This window comes from Liolophura sinensis, chromosome 5, assembly GCF_032854445.1.
Source record: "Liolophura sinensis isolate JHLJ2023 chromosome 5, CUHK_Ljap_v2, whole genome shotgun sequence".
Taxonomy (NCBI): Eukaryota; Metazoa; Mollusca; class Polyplacophora; order Chitonida; family Chitonidae; genus Liolophura; species Liolophura sinensis.
In genome coordinates, this window is record NC_088299.1 from 9,016,505 (window position 1) to 9,030,817 (window position 14,313).

At 38.8% G+C, this 14,313-nt stretch overlaps 1 protein-coding gene across 1 annotated transcript in view; it reads left to right on the plus strand.

Annotated features, from left to right (window-relative positions):
- Nucleotides 1-11,719: 11,719 nt before the first annotated feature.
- Nucleotides 11,720-14,313, plus strand: part of LOC135465781 (3-galactosyl-N-acetylglucosaminide 4-alpha-L-fucosyltransferase FUT3-like) — a 33,075-nt gene continuing 30,481 nt past the window's right edge. The window contains exon 1 of the mRNA XM_064743120.1: nt 11,720-11,823. The gene's annotated coding sequence lies outside the window, so the exon portion shown is untranslated. The remainder of the gene's footprint in view (nt 11,824-14,313) is intronic.

Sequence of the window (14,313 nt, forward strand, 5' to 3'; positions counted from 1 at the left end):
TCTATTACACAAACTATTCTCTACGCACACAGCGAGTTACGGGGGGGGGGGGTCCTCGGGAATGAGACAAACTGACATTCGACCTCAAAAAGATCAATTTCTTTTTCACATTTCAAGTCTCAACTAAAGAATCATCTCCTTACACTTTGATCTCCATGTATATAAGCTTCCTCCTTGATATTTCTCAATGTATTTTATGTGTATCTATGTTCTGTGTTATGTTATATGTTAGATTCAATTAATCACCATATACTCGTGGCCTATTTCTCAACAATACATTATTTTTATATGGGATACAACAAGTCTCTCGCCAGGCTTAACTCCCGCCATAAGGCTGTCATATCTAAAGATTACATCGGTATATCCTCATAAATATGGTGAATAAAGATAATGCTAATACTAACTTTAATATGTCCGAGGTAATAAGTAGGTCAAAAGACGCAATATCAGTAATGTGAGAAATGATTCACCATAACTTCTGCAATCCAAGTACAACAATATCTCGCCCGCCTAACACTGCAGCTTAACTTTTCCATATATGAAATATATGTAATAACTTCAGCACACATATTTATATAAATATATATGCTGGATTTATTAACTGAAACAAATAAATTAAGTTTTATCGGACCCATCTATGCTTTTAAATCTGATCCAGACTAATCTTCATTTCTCTCAAATGAAACCGTGTACCTGATGTGACTAATGCAGGTGATGTATCTCAAGCAGAACTACATAGCGTGTCGCCTAGTCATCCAGGACGAGTTTAAGCTTGAAACCCATAAAGCCAAGTACTACCTACACTACATACGGAAGTGTACACCGTTCATATCTGGCTGGGGGGAAGGGGGGGGGGGGGTTGACAAGCATGTTAGCTCTTAACATACCTCCATGCTGAAGTAATAACTGAAGTTTCTGCATTTTTACTAACCGAGAAATCAGTCCTAGAAGAAACACGGTGACGCTCATTTCTATGTGGTTGTCATCTCAGCCGTTTCTGTAATGTAAGTATACAACGTAGAGTCATCTTAAAGTTTTACTTTCTATATACTGTTGCTGTTTTTTTTTTTGCACGGTTACGACAGGTGTCAGAGTACATTCATCATTACACATCGTCAGTATCGCCCAGCGGTCACAGAGTTAAGTCAAAGTGAGTCTTAATTTTGAAATACTTTACTGTACTGAAATTGCAACTTATCTTAGGTATTGTTAATTTTATACTTAGAGTTGTCTAAGTCCTTTACGGCAAACGTGAAAGTTTGTTCTTTCCTTCAAAATGCATACCACAAGTTAAGAATAAGGCTGGATTAATTCTGAGACAGCCTCATGATCTCGGAGCTTGGGTTCAAGTCGAGTAGACCTTTTTGCCGTATGGACGAGCAACAACGTCGTCATTTATCTGTAAAACAACGTCTTACATAAGACATCGCCAACATGAAAAAACGCTGTATCAAATTCTCATGCTCGTATCTGTTTATCTACTTGGTCTATATGGTTCAGAGCAATAATGTTCATTAACGCCAGAGGTGTTTTTAGAGTGTTTCTGTCATTCGGGAAGTTTTTGACAGTTTTAGTCTCTCAGTTTTGAACTCTGATTAACTCACACTAGGGGGGCATCCTCTTGTAGTACACACGGTGATGATGTATGATGTATGCTGTCTAAAAATTGAAATGTTGTGTGAAGGGTCGTAAGCTTAGAGTTGTCCTTCTCACATAACTTATCTTGATAGCTCAGTTAAGTGTCAGTATGTATGTATGTATGCTTGAGTTTTTACGCTGTGCTACTGATTTCACACATTAATTCGCCTTGGACATGTATTTCTTTATTTATTTGAATGTTGTTTTACGCCGTACTCAAAAATATTTCACTTATACGATGGCGGCCAGCAGTATGGTGGGAGGAAACCGGACAGAGCCCTTTTTAAACCCACGGCCATCCACAAGTTGCTGGCAGACGCATTTACACGAACAGTTAGAATAAAACCCTGACTGAGGTCAATTGACAAGAGGCTGTATTTCACCATGTACGCGTGACCATTTGCCAGCAATATATCACACTGTCGTAGCTGCTCTGGTTTTTACTCTGTATGCTGTACGTCCTTAATTATATTCACGGACACGATATATGAGGTAATTAGCTTAATCAGAATTAAATCTAGCAGACAAAATCATGTCAGCTTTTATAAAGTTTACCAGCCCAACAGTGTGTGCTTAATTCCTCCTAGTCACATTTGTGTATTTATTCACAAAGACCAGAAAGAGTCTTTTTGCTTATCACCAGGGAAAAGCTGCGGATACTTTGCTGGTAAAAAGCCAACTTTACCTTTAGTTTTAGCTCAGTCGTTTTTCACCAACCAAATATCCCGTGTTTTTTTGACATAAGGCATTTTTTGACTTATATGTATTTACAGTTTTGACATGTACCATATCCGTTATTGTACAAGGGAACGGGAGTCAATCTTGACAGCGTGGTTGAAGTCAACATAAACTCGGCCACTATATAAGCACAGAAAAAAGAAAAAAGCTTCAGGTATCACAAAAAATGTTTTAAAAATTTAATAAAAGTTTCAAATCAGAGAATTAAGTCGCAATTTAACACTGAGTAGTCATGCTGTAGAAGCCCTCTTGGACTTGGTCCGTCACTAACATTAAAAGCATTTTGGCTCTGACGTTTAAAACACTTACTAGCATTTGATTCTTAGTGTGGCATCTAATGATAGATAGACAGACGTTGGCGCTATTGGGGCTTAGGGGTTGGTTTTAGTCTTTGAAGCATTTTAGTCCAATTGCACAGTCATTCATTTATGTGGAAATGACGACGGTTACCTATGTCATAATGCCTACACACCAGGAATCCTCATCTGGACAGACACTCCCTAACAAGACCTCGTTGCATAGCTTTTCCAGAGCCAAACCCACATTTATTTGGAAATGTCCTCCAAACCTGGGCAATAAGCAATCTGCTTCCTCATGTCTATGCGGCCAGCTAATTTGAACACACTTGTAAGCGAAGACGAAAGCACCCCAAAAGGACGACACTGTGCCCACCAAGATTTTACTAACAAGCCACAGTCAAACAAATTTCGGCCCTTTAAAATTGGCTTTCTCATTGTATTGTTCTCTGTCAAATTTTCAGGTTCGATCACAATCGCATTAATTCAAATTTAGTAGATCACTGTATTCTATATCGACAAGAACCGGTCGACAACCCTTGTGTGGTTGTACATGATGTTTACTGGTGACCACTTCCCTTTCTCCTATAAGACGTATGTCACACATTGTAAAGTTGGTCTGTTACTCGTGAGAGGTCGGTGGCTTACTCGGGGTACTCCGCTTTGCTACATCCAGAAATCTGGTCTTTATCGTATACCGTATAAGTGAATAATTCTTTGGGTATAGCGGTAAACCATAATTAAATATATTAATTAAACAACAAAGCAGATAAAAGTGGACCTCGATCTTTTGCTATGACATATTTTCAATTGATTCAAGTCGTTAAATCCTTGCTAAAATTGCACTTAATTCGGTCTGTCCAGTTAAGTTATCAATTATTCAAATAACTGAATTAACCCATTATAGATGTTATAATTATTGACATTCCGATTAATTTTCTTTGAAGCATTATTCTACCTCAGCAGAAATGTTTTTCTACGTTTATCTGCCTTTTAGCTACATCTAAATACCAACCTTTGTTATCCTTTTTTACAAATCATACATTGATCACAAGTTAAAAGAAATTAAGGCACAGCTGTAGTTATTCTTTGATGTGACTGTATATTACATATGATGACAACACAGCATTAGAATAATCTTAGACAGGATACGTCTTATAAATTGCCATCAAAATCACTGCTGCCTCATTTCCGTGTTATCTCGTCAGGTTTAGCTCAGTAACAGATTTTCACCTTATAATTCTCTTACTTGACATTTTTCGTTTTGGATTTGAATGGAACTGTTTTTGTATTTAGTTGAACCAACTCCAAAGTTCTGAATGCCCTTTTAAGAATTTTTCTTCAACCTTAAGATGCCGATCAGGTTTATACGTGAACAGAGGAAACTGGAGGGCACCGCAGCACTCTGCAGATCTTCTGACTTAAAACTGCACGCGAGACAGCGATCACTAGATTCCGACACTGCTTTACTGTTTATGCTGTTGTCTTTTGTATCGGAACAGGTTTCGGTCTGCTGTCCAGCAAAGACTTGGGCAGTAGTTTTGAAGATGAATTGAAGGCTTGAGTCTGCACAGTTCTCTCCCCGATTCTTGTTCTTTAAGTGGGGTTAAATGGCTGCCATTGCGAAACTGCACAGTGACATGTTTGCGTAACGTACGACCTTAGTTTTGCAAGTCCTTTATTAACACTTCTGTCGCTGTGGTCACTGTGAGTTTAAGTCTAGATCACGCTGGATTCCTCTCCGACCGTATTTCGTTTTTTTTAGCATCCTACAATTAATTGTGGATTTCTTCCGAGCTCTGCCTTATTTCCTAACATCCCAATGCTGGTCGCTGTCGTATAAGTGAAATATTCGGCGTAAAAAACAAATCAGATAAAGAAATATTAACGCATCTGTATCAGGAAATAGTACTGGTTGGGTATTTCTACAGTTTATGGGTGTCGTAAATAGGTTCTGTTTCTCTTTGTCACACGTTTTTTTTGTCTGTACCATTCAATGTTTGGCCCGAGCCTTCCTTCAATCTGCTTACAATATTAGTCAGTATCTGTCAAGTAGTTGCAGTTCCGGAGGTAGAAGAAATCAACGGCAACTACATGCAACACTCGTGATGGAATCAAAGGTTTTTGTTTTTCACAGGTTCTGCAGTTTTCCACTATGACCTGAATTTTTCTACTAAGGCCATGTCACCACACACTTTCTGCTACTCTCTGGATATAATTAAAGACGTACAACATAAAGAGCAAAAGTAGAGCAGCCAGTGGTCACACTTAATTGGTGAAGCACGGCCTCAATTTACCTCAGTAAGACATTTGACTATTTCCAGATGTCGCTCGTGGATTTTATCTAGGGCCTGTGTCACGACTTTTTGGAAAATATAGTATCTTTCAAACCTGCCTTACAATAACCCGTCCGTGGAAAGGTCTGCAGCAACTTGCGGATGGTCTTGGGTTTCCCCGGTTTCTGCCCGGTTTCCTCCCACCATGATGCTGACCGCCTTCGTATAAGTGAAATGTTCTTGAATACGGCGTATAACACCAATCAAATTAATAAATAAAATCTTACAGTATCAATTTTTTTGATTTCTTTGTGAATTATTCGAGAACTTTGTATTTGGCTATTATATTAATTACAAAGTGAACGTCACACAGATCCTGCTTGAGTCATGAGTGTTATATACTCACCGTTTACATAAGTATCCTTCATAATATTGTCTCGCAGAGAGCTGTTCCCCGTGATTCGACAATGTTTGGACAGTCATAGTTGCTGAATTGCGTTTATTCACTCTACTTTTGATTTTGAGTTCGTGATCGTTGTACATACGTTTTGCCGAATATCATGTAACCGTGTACTCACCAATGGAAAACAAGAGTCAGTCTATGAGGTATAATATAAGATATGATAAGATATTTTTTATTGTAAATGACTTTTTTACTTATTGTATTAATTTATTGAAACTGAATATCTGTGACTTTGTTGCCCTTCTCTACATGCTCTCTGTTCTGGCGCAATTTCCATACCTTGAACAGATACGTTATCATGGTAAATGCGCTTGAGGCAGTGTTATGGCGGTTTTGTACAATGAGTCCCACGAACCCGCTTTGTCAAAGGGGAACGTATTTATGCATATATTCATTGGCGGAGGTGTCGTGGCGCAATCGTATACCGTACCATGGAGGTGGTATTTGTTAAACATCTTAGCTTTTATAGTCTTAAATTACTGATGATCTATACTTTACTTTCTAAAGGATTTACTAACTGTTGATGTTTTGCATCTGTAAATAATGAGGTGGTTAAAAAATTTGAAGGGTTTGGGATTTGGCTGGTGTGAGAAGCGGTTTCTCTAGCTGGATTAGTGCTTAATCAGTTATTCAATTGTTTGTGAAACGCGAACAGGCCATATTTGTGTTGCATATTGCCCGGTATTCTTCATAAAGAAGATATTTTCAAGTCCAGAAACTTGAGCTTCGGACACATTGTCTCAAACTACGTCGGCATATTCTGGTCTTGTAATACTGTTGTATATTATTTCCAAGCATTTCGTGTTAAGGCGGTATATTTAAGAGTCTTAAACATTAACAGTTTCTTGATAGAATTTTTAATGAGATTTTCTATGTGATAGTCCCAATTAAAATTACTGTCAAATAAGACACCACCTAAGTGTTTATATATATTAGTCGCGTAAATATTTTCTCCTGGAGAAGAGAACGTAGCTTAGGAAAGTCGTCAACATGTCGAAGATACAACTTGAGTGTCTTATTTGGCATCCTTCATATTTTTACATTCGTATTCACGGACCAAAGATCTTCAAATATTGAAGGCCTGTCGGCAGCAAATAGCTTTATAATATTTAGAATGTCACCAAGGAAATCATTGACAAATATGAAAATAACTAGTGTCATAAAACAGAACCGTGTGGAACACCGGCTAAGCGTGGTCTGAACTCTGATTGAGACCCATTTAATACAAACCGCTGATTTCGTTGATCCAGGTAGTTTGCAAACCAGGTGGGAAGCTTACACTGAAAAAACATATGTTTAACATTTAAAAGCGTAATAAACATCTCCTTGCAACTCATAGTAAATAATTGTACAATGAATGATTGTATTAATACATTAAATGTAAGTATTTATAATATACTACATGTGTTTATGTAATAAATCCACGTATTTGTAAAACAAACACGTGTATTTAAAACATAAATACACGTTAGCGATTGTTAGTGTAAAATTTATTCTAAGTGACGCAACCTTAGATACAATACCTTTATGCCAGACTCGACCAAAGGCTTTTGAGATGTTAAAATATAAATAAACTTTTATTCCACCATCCAAGGTTTTGGTAGTGTCAAAACAGAGACCAAGGAGCGGTTGACTTTAAACGATTTGAAAGAAATGATACCATTGAGGAAAATCCATGTCTGGTCTCAAAAAGCATTTTCGGATTATTTCCATTTGGTCCTATGACCATCATTGTGATGAATAATGTAAGTTCCGCAAGAATTTCACATGGCGCAGTAGAGGTGTGAGATAATGGAGGGCCTGGTCTCGGTAATGAATCAGGGGGAATAACTCCGGTGAAGTCAAGGCCACAGACGTTAGACAAACGGTCATTAGGTAAAGCCGCCTTCCCGACATTGTCAAATACATACACATGTGAGTTGTTAGATTTAAACGGGAGTGTCGGGGATACCTAAGAAATTGTGTTTAAGAGGGACGTACATAGTTTCCAGTAGAATTAACGTTCCCAGATTTTTAGTCTTGCCGTCAGTTCATTTTAGTGCAACTGTTAGGTACACTTGATAAGGGAATTGACACGATCCCTTTGATTATTGTACGCTTTAGAATTATATTTCCATGTGTATTTACGCGATTTTTTCATTAAATTTCATTTAACATTCTTCCGCGTCTTCACCCAAGCGCTTGTTAATTATTTGCGGTGTTAAACCTGGGTTGGGTCACACAAAACTTATTTTGCTTACTACTCTACTTCGTCATCATATTTATTTTTTTTATTTATTTGATTGGTGTTTTACGCCGTACTCAAGAATATTTCACTTATACGACGGCGGCCAGCATTATGGTGGGTGGAAACCGGGCACAGCCCAGGGGAAACCCACGACCATCCGCAGGTTGCTGGCATCGTCATTATATGACTGAAAACTTGTTGAGTACCACGTTAAACCCTAAGCACTCACCCACTCACTACTAATATACTTATGGATTGTTTCCCTTGCTTTGTTGAGTAACGTTCGATGTTGGACTTCAGTCGGTTGGACTACATACAGGCAATTTACTGAACTTTTTGTGAAACTTGGGGCTAGGTGCATTCTATAAAGCAAGGAACCCCCCCCCCCACACACACACACACACCGGTATATACTCCCTCCCTCCCCTCCACCTCCACTATACTCCAGCCTGATGTAGGTCTCAAGTACACTGGTTTTTGTGACACCACTACACCTTAATCGATTTATTGGCTCACCAGCTGAACAACACAGGAAGCGCAGCTTGCATGTAATTAAAAAATTGAAAACCTTGACCTGGGCCGACGTGCCACAAATAGGACCAGCTCCAACTGACACAAATCTGTTATCTAGCTGACAAGTTCACTCAAGTTGACAAGTTGACAAGTTCAGGCAATTTGCATTGCCTTCGCAAACAGAACTCTTCAACTTCATCCGCTATGAACTTGTCCAGTTAGGTGTACACACGCTGGGCCTGTGGCATGTGGTTAGGTAGACATACCACGTAAAGCAACACATAGCGCAATCATCACTGTCAAGATATAATACAGAAAAGAAGCTCTGGCTCTTTGCTTCACAGTTGTAACTGTTTCCGTTAAACCTCGGTATTAGGGGATGTATACTCATCGTGTTGAATGCGAGCACCAGGTTGAATATAGAAACAGCTGCAATCACAGAACAACTGGATGGGATATACATTTTGATTATCGGCAACTTGTATACCAGCATGGTAGACCATTTCAATACTGATTTCACTCATTCGCTCAGAACATTCATTGCGACTTTCAAATATCATTGAAAACCTTTTTACTTTGCATGATTCTCTCCTAGTTTCGTATGCTTTCTTAGTTCTTTAGTGTTAGTGTCAATCGTCATTTTGGGAATTGGTCTTGCCATTATTGATCCCGGAACGTCCATTTTTATTTAGAGCAGATGTACAAATGTTTCGACGCATTTCCATGTTAAGTTAATGTTAAGTTCCATGTTATTAATGTTAAATGTGAACTTAAATTCCAGACCTGTGATGTCTAATAAATTAAAATTAATATCACTATTTCTTTTACCTGATTCTACTAAATTCATGGCGCTAATGGTCTAGTTTAGGTATTTACATGAACAGTTGGAATATAACCGTACCTGAGGTATATTGAAATAGATGCCTTCTACGTGTGACCATTTGCCAACTTTCACGCTAATGTCCGTGCTCTGGTTTTACTCTCTTAGTTGTAGTCTTTGTTTCTGAGATTTTACTTTAAAAGTAACACTGTTGTTGGTAAATTGGGCAGAGCGATCAGGCTCTGGTGATCTGTGTCATTGTTGTATTAATGCTGCTTGATCGATGCTAGGGCTGTATAAACATCCATATTCAGTACATTAACATGGTGCTTTTTGAACAGTTGCAAAGAATGCGCGACTGAGATACGTATATGTACGCCTAGAAACTAAAATAACCACTTCGTGTACACTGACTGTAAAACTGTCATTAGACACACATACATGTAGCAGATGATTTTTCTGAGTATTTTATTTTAAAAGCAAAAATCAAGTGGTTCACGTTGGGGTTGTTTTGGACTGACAGAAAAAAAATCCATACAAAATGTTTTGTTATTCTGACAAGATAAAGATCATTCAGCTTGTAACTGCCTTGGATGATAGATATTCGTATTTCTGAGAAACGAGATCGATATTCGTGTCAGTGAAGTCAAGATCAAAGTACTTCTTAACTAGTGCTAAATATGTTTTAGCACTAGATAACAACAATATGTTGTTTATTTGTTAAGTTACTTTAAATTGTGGAATGAACGACTACATCACATAGTTAGCAAAACTAGAGCTGGGGCGAGAGTGTGACTGCTGGTAAAAAAGAACAGAAATTTAGCATGAGGTCGCAGACTCCGGATTACTCAGTGTCGATACAAGGTAGTGATCTATTTTCTTATCTGAAGAAGAAAACGGGTTGCTTTTATGAACATGCTGCTTTTATGAACATGTTGCTTTTATGAACACATGCAACGACTGGGATATGGATATTATATTTACCTTCCATCTGCATATAATAACCTGCATGTGACAAAGCCTCCAGCAATCTATAAACCCAACCAAAATGCGTCAAGCAAGTGAGAAAGCTAAGAGCAACTGATTGGGGTTCTACAAAGCAAAGGGGCTCAGCGATGCGATTCGAAGCTCAGGGAAGGAAAGGCGCTCACTTCAAAAAATGTACATTGCTTATGGGCATAGCAAGAAGAGAACGCCAGTGGCCAAAACACATAAATGTACATAAAGCTTCTACAGCCTTGATAAATCCAGTGAAGAAATCGTAAAGAAAAAACAGTGAACTCCAAAAACAGCAGAATCAGTCTGAGAGACATTTTGAAGTTTGATGGAGATCAAACACATAACGAATTGCGCATGTGTTCATAGAACGACGTAGTCATGTGTTTGTGACATTTCTGTGTGCATTCTAACACCGATGTGAAGACATATATGGTAGAAAGTAAAAGAAGTTGTTGTCTACTCTCTTAAAACACAAAATATTAAAGACATAAGATACATATAGTAGTAAAATACAATAGTTTTTTAATAATTGTAAATAAAAACCATATCATTATCAATTATCCATGCTTTCACCACAGCCAAACTGTTTGATTTTATAGTATTAAAGTTGTGTAACGCTACTTAATTTTAAGCGAGCAAAAGTAATGTTCATGCTTAAAGCCACAATGGTCAGCGAATGCTTAATATTTGATTTATTTAATCTCAGTACATTACGCGTCCCAGAAGTTACTCGTAGTTAGATTTGCCGTATCTTCCTGTCAAAACAGACATTTGTAAACCAGCCGTCATCCCAAATGGACAGTCCGGGTGAATGGTGACCACTCCTAGTCAATTCGATGGCTGTTATGAGCTCATTTTTATTTATTTATTTGATTCGTTTACCCCGTACCCAAGAATAGTTCACTTATTGGACGGTGGTCAGCATTATGTTTATTTATATATTTATTTGATTGGTGTTTTACGCCGTACTCGAGAGTATTTCATTTGTGGTGTGAGGAAATAGCGTTGCACTAACACGCTAACCACTAAGCCTCAAAGGCCGTCGGTATATAGATCATAAATGCCTTCATGGATTGCGCAGCCAGGCATTGGATTCATGGAGAATGGCCAATAGATTCCTCAGGTAGAGCTGTTTAGCTCTGGAAAGGAGAAAATACCGAAATAGGACGATAAATTACTTGCACCATGCCAGTTTTGGAATTTTCAGCCAGAGCCTTATATTCCCTATATCTGTGATTTATTTATTTGACTGTTTTACGCCGTGTTCAAAAACATTTCACTTATACGACGCCGACCAGCATTATAGTGGGAGGGAAATGGACAGAGTCCGGGGGAAAACCACGATCATTCGCAGGTTGCTGGAAGGCCTTCCCACGTAAGGCCGGAGAGGAAGCCAGCATGACCTGGACTTGAACTCACAGCAGTCGCACTAGTACGTTAACAACTAGGCCACAAAGGCTATCGGTGTATAGATTACAAGGAAGAAGGACATTAACGCCGACCTAAAATTACTTTTCAAAATGTATACCCCAAGCTTTCACACGATTTGCCTCATGTATGAATCTTATGACTCTTCGTCATATGACTGAAAAGTTGCTAAGTATGATCTTTAACCTCAAGAATATATACATAAATATTACTTTATGACACAACCTACGTGTGTGCTGATAAGCATATACAGAATGACCTCTCCGAAACCTAAGCCAATCAGTTTTTGTTCTTTCGTTAGTTTGCCTTTTTAAAGATAGGAACACGGTCAGTGCAGACTTAAAAATACAGACAGAAAAAGGGTTCAAATTCTAATCAATATTGGGTTATCTGGGCTATCTACCTTCCTTGTATGTTGCAGTCAGGTAAGACCTTTTCAGTTCAGTTGGTACAGAATGGGTAACACTGCCCACCTATATCAAGTCCGTCCATGCGACGGGCCCTTTTTCTTCTGTACTGTAACACGTACGTGGCTGTGTCCTTGTAATTGAGCTCTTATGTGTGTACGTCCGTTTCTCATACCGCTTTGATACCTTCCCCCAATTTCAGTGCGCCGCCTGGCCTAGCAGTGCATGCATAAAGGGTCGAATGATGACATTTCAGGCCATCTTAGACTATATTTTAATATCTGTTCTTGTGATGGAAGAATATTGTTGCTCAGAAAATTGACCATGAAGTCCAAAAGTCCATGAACCGAGCACTACTTTCAGGGAGAATGGCCAATAGATTCCTTAGGTAGAGCTGGTTAGCTCTGAAAATGAGAAAATACCGAAAATGGACGATAAATCAAAGAATTGAATAAACAGGTTGTTTCTTGCACGATGCCAGTTTTGGAATTTGCAGTGAGACCCTTATATTTCCTACATCTGTGATTTATTTATTTAAATGACTGATGTTTTATGCCGTGCTCAAGAATATTTCACCTATACGACTTCGGTCAGCATTATGGTGGGAGGAAAACGGACAGAGCCCAAGGGAAACCCACGATCATCCGCAAGTTGCTTGTAGACCTTCCCACATAAGGCAGGAGAGAAAGCCAGCATGAGCTGTACTTGAACTCACAGCAGCCACATTGTTTAGAAGCTCCTGGATTATTGTGGAGACCCTATCTCCAATCAGCATTGATCCTGAACCCCTGTACACAACAGTAGTAAACGGAAAGACACTGAGCAAAGATGCCCTTCACCTTCGGCACTGTACAAGCGTATGTCACCGTCGATTTATATTTATGTTTTGTAATTCTCAATGTGTTACAGTTTACGAGAGTTAAAAAATACAACTACCACTATCACACTAAAAAATAATCTGTTAAGTTTTAACAGAAAGTCGGTTGCCTGAGTGATACTAGAATATATTCTGTTATTGCAGCAGATTATTCTGTTAAATATAACAAGCATATTCTATTAATTCAGCATAAAGATTCTGTTCAACTAACAGAATATTATGTTTAGTGTGACAGAATATATTTCGCTATAATTACATAATACATTCTAGCATCACTCAAACAAATTAATTTTTGAGTGCACTGGAGCTGATAACCCTCTTTCCACAAACAATGTGTTGTAAAACTAGCGAGAAATGTTGCGTGATCACCCCAATTCTAGGATTAATAATGTTTGACATCTGCCTTTCTCTGAAACTGAATCAGCTTGAAAATTTTACGTGTACATAATATCCAATTATGTCAAATTTATCTGACTGATAAAATTGATTACACAACAGACTTTTCTGTGAAGAGAGACATGCAGAACGAGACAAGAACAGAGAGACAGAGCGAGACAAGGACAGAGAGAAAGAGCTAGACAAGGAGAGAGACACAGCGAGACAAGGACAAAGAGACACAACGGGACAAGGACAGAGAGACAGAGTGAGACAAGACAAAGAGACAGCGAGACAATACAGAGAGACATAGCGAAACAAAGGCAGAAAGACAGAGCGAGACAAAGACAGAGAAACAGAGCGAGACAAGGACAAAAAGACAGAGCCAGACAAGGACAGAGCGACAGAGCGACAGAGCGAGACACAGGCAGAGAGACAGAGCGAGACAAAGAGAGACAGAGCGAGATAGCGCGAGACAAAAACAGAGAAATAGAGCGAGACAAGGACAAACAGACAGGGCGAGACAAGGACAGAGCGAGACGGAGACAGAGCGAGACAAAGATATGGAGACAGAGCGATACAAAGACATGGAGACAGAGCGAGAAAAGGACATAGCGACAGAGCGAGACAAGGAAAGAGAGACAGGGACAGAGAGCGTTTTGCTACCTGGCCACTCGATACAACTTGAAATTAAGGATTATCCCCGAGACCTCACAAGCGTTGAGAGTGGGGGTAACAGTAGTAGTTGAAGCATAGTAACACTAGTATCATTATTAGGGATGGTTGTTGATTTCCGAACTATAGTCTGTGGTTTTATCCTCATTCCCTTGCGGACGTTCTTCGCAGGGTCTTAACATAGCTATCATGTGATGTATTTACACAGTAATTTAAGAAGGTCCAGATTTTAACGGTCAAAGGTAGGCATCAATGTTTGTTGGCCACAGAACGTTTGGGGCTCAGTTACAGCGCTAAACGGTAACATTGTCACGTATGGAAAATTAATAGGGGTCTGAGGTTTAATGCCAGCACCAAACCAGCAAGATAAGAGAGAGCGGAAATGTATAGAACACTGTAAACACCATGCTATTCTCAAGCTGAATGGTTTTACATCTCATCCGCTTACGGACAAGCAGTATTTTCAAGGTCAAGTCTCTGTCTGCCTGTCCGTCTATCGGCCCCATCTTGAGTTTATTGAAAAAACTTTTTGCTAAAATGACTCATTGTGAAAAAAACATGTGCATAGCTTTTCGCTTTTC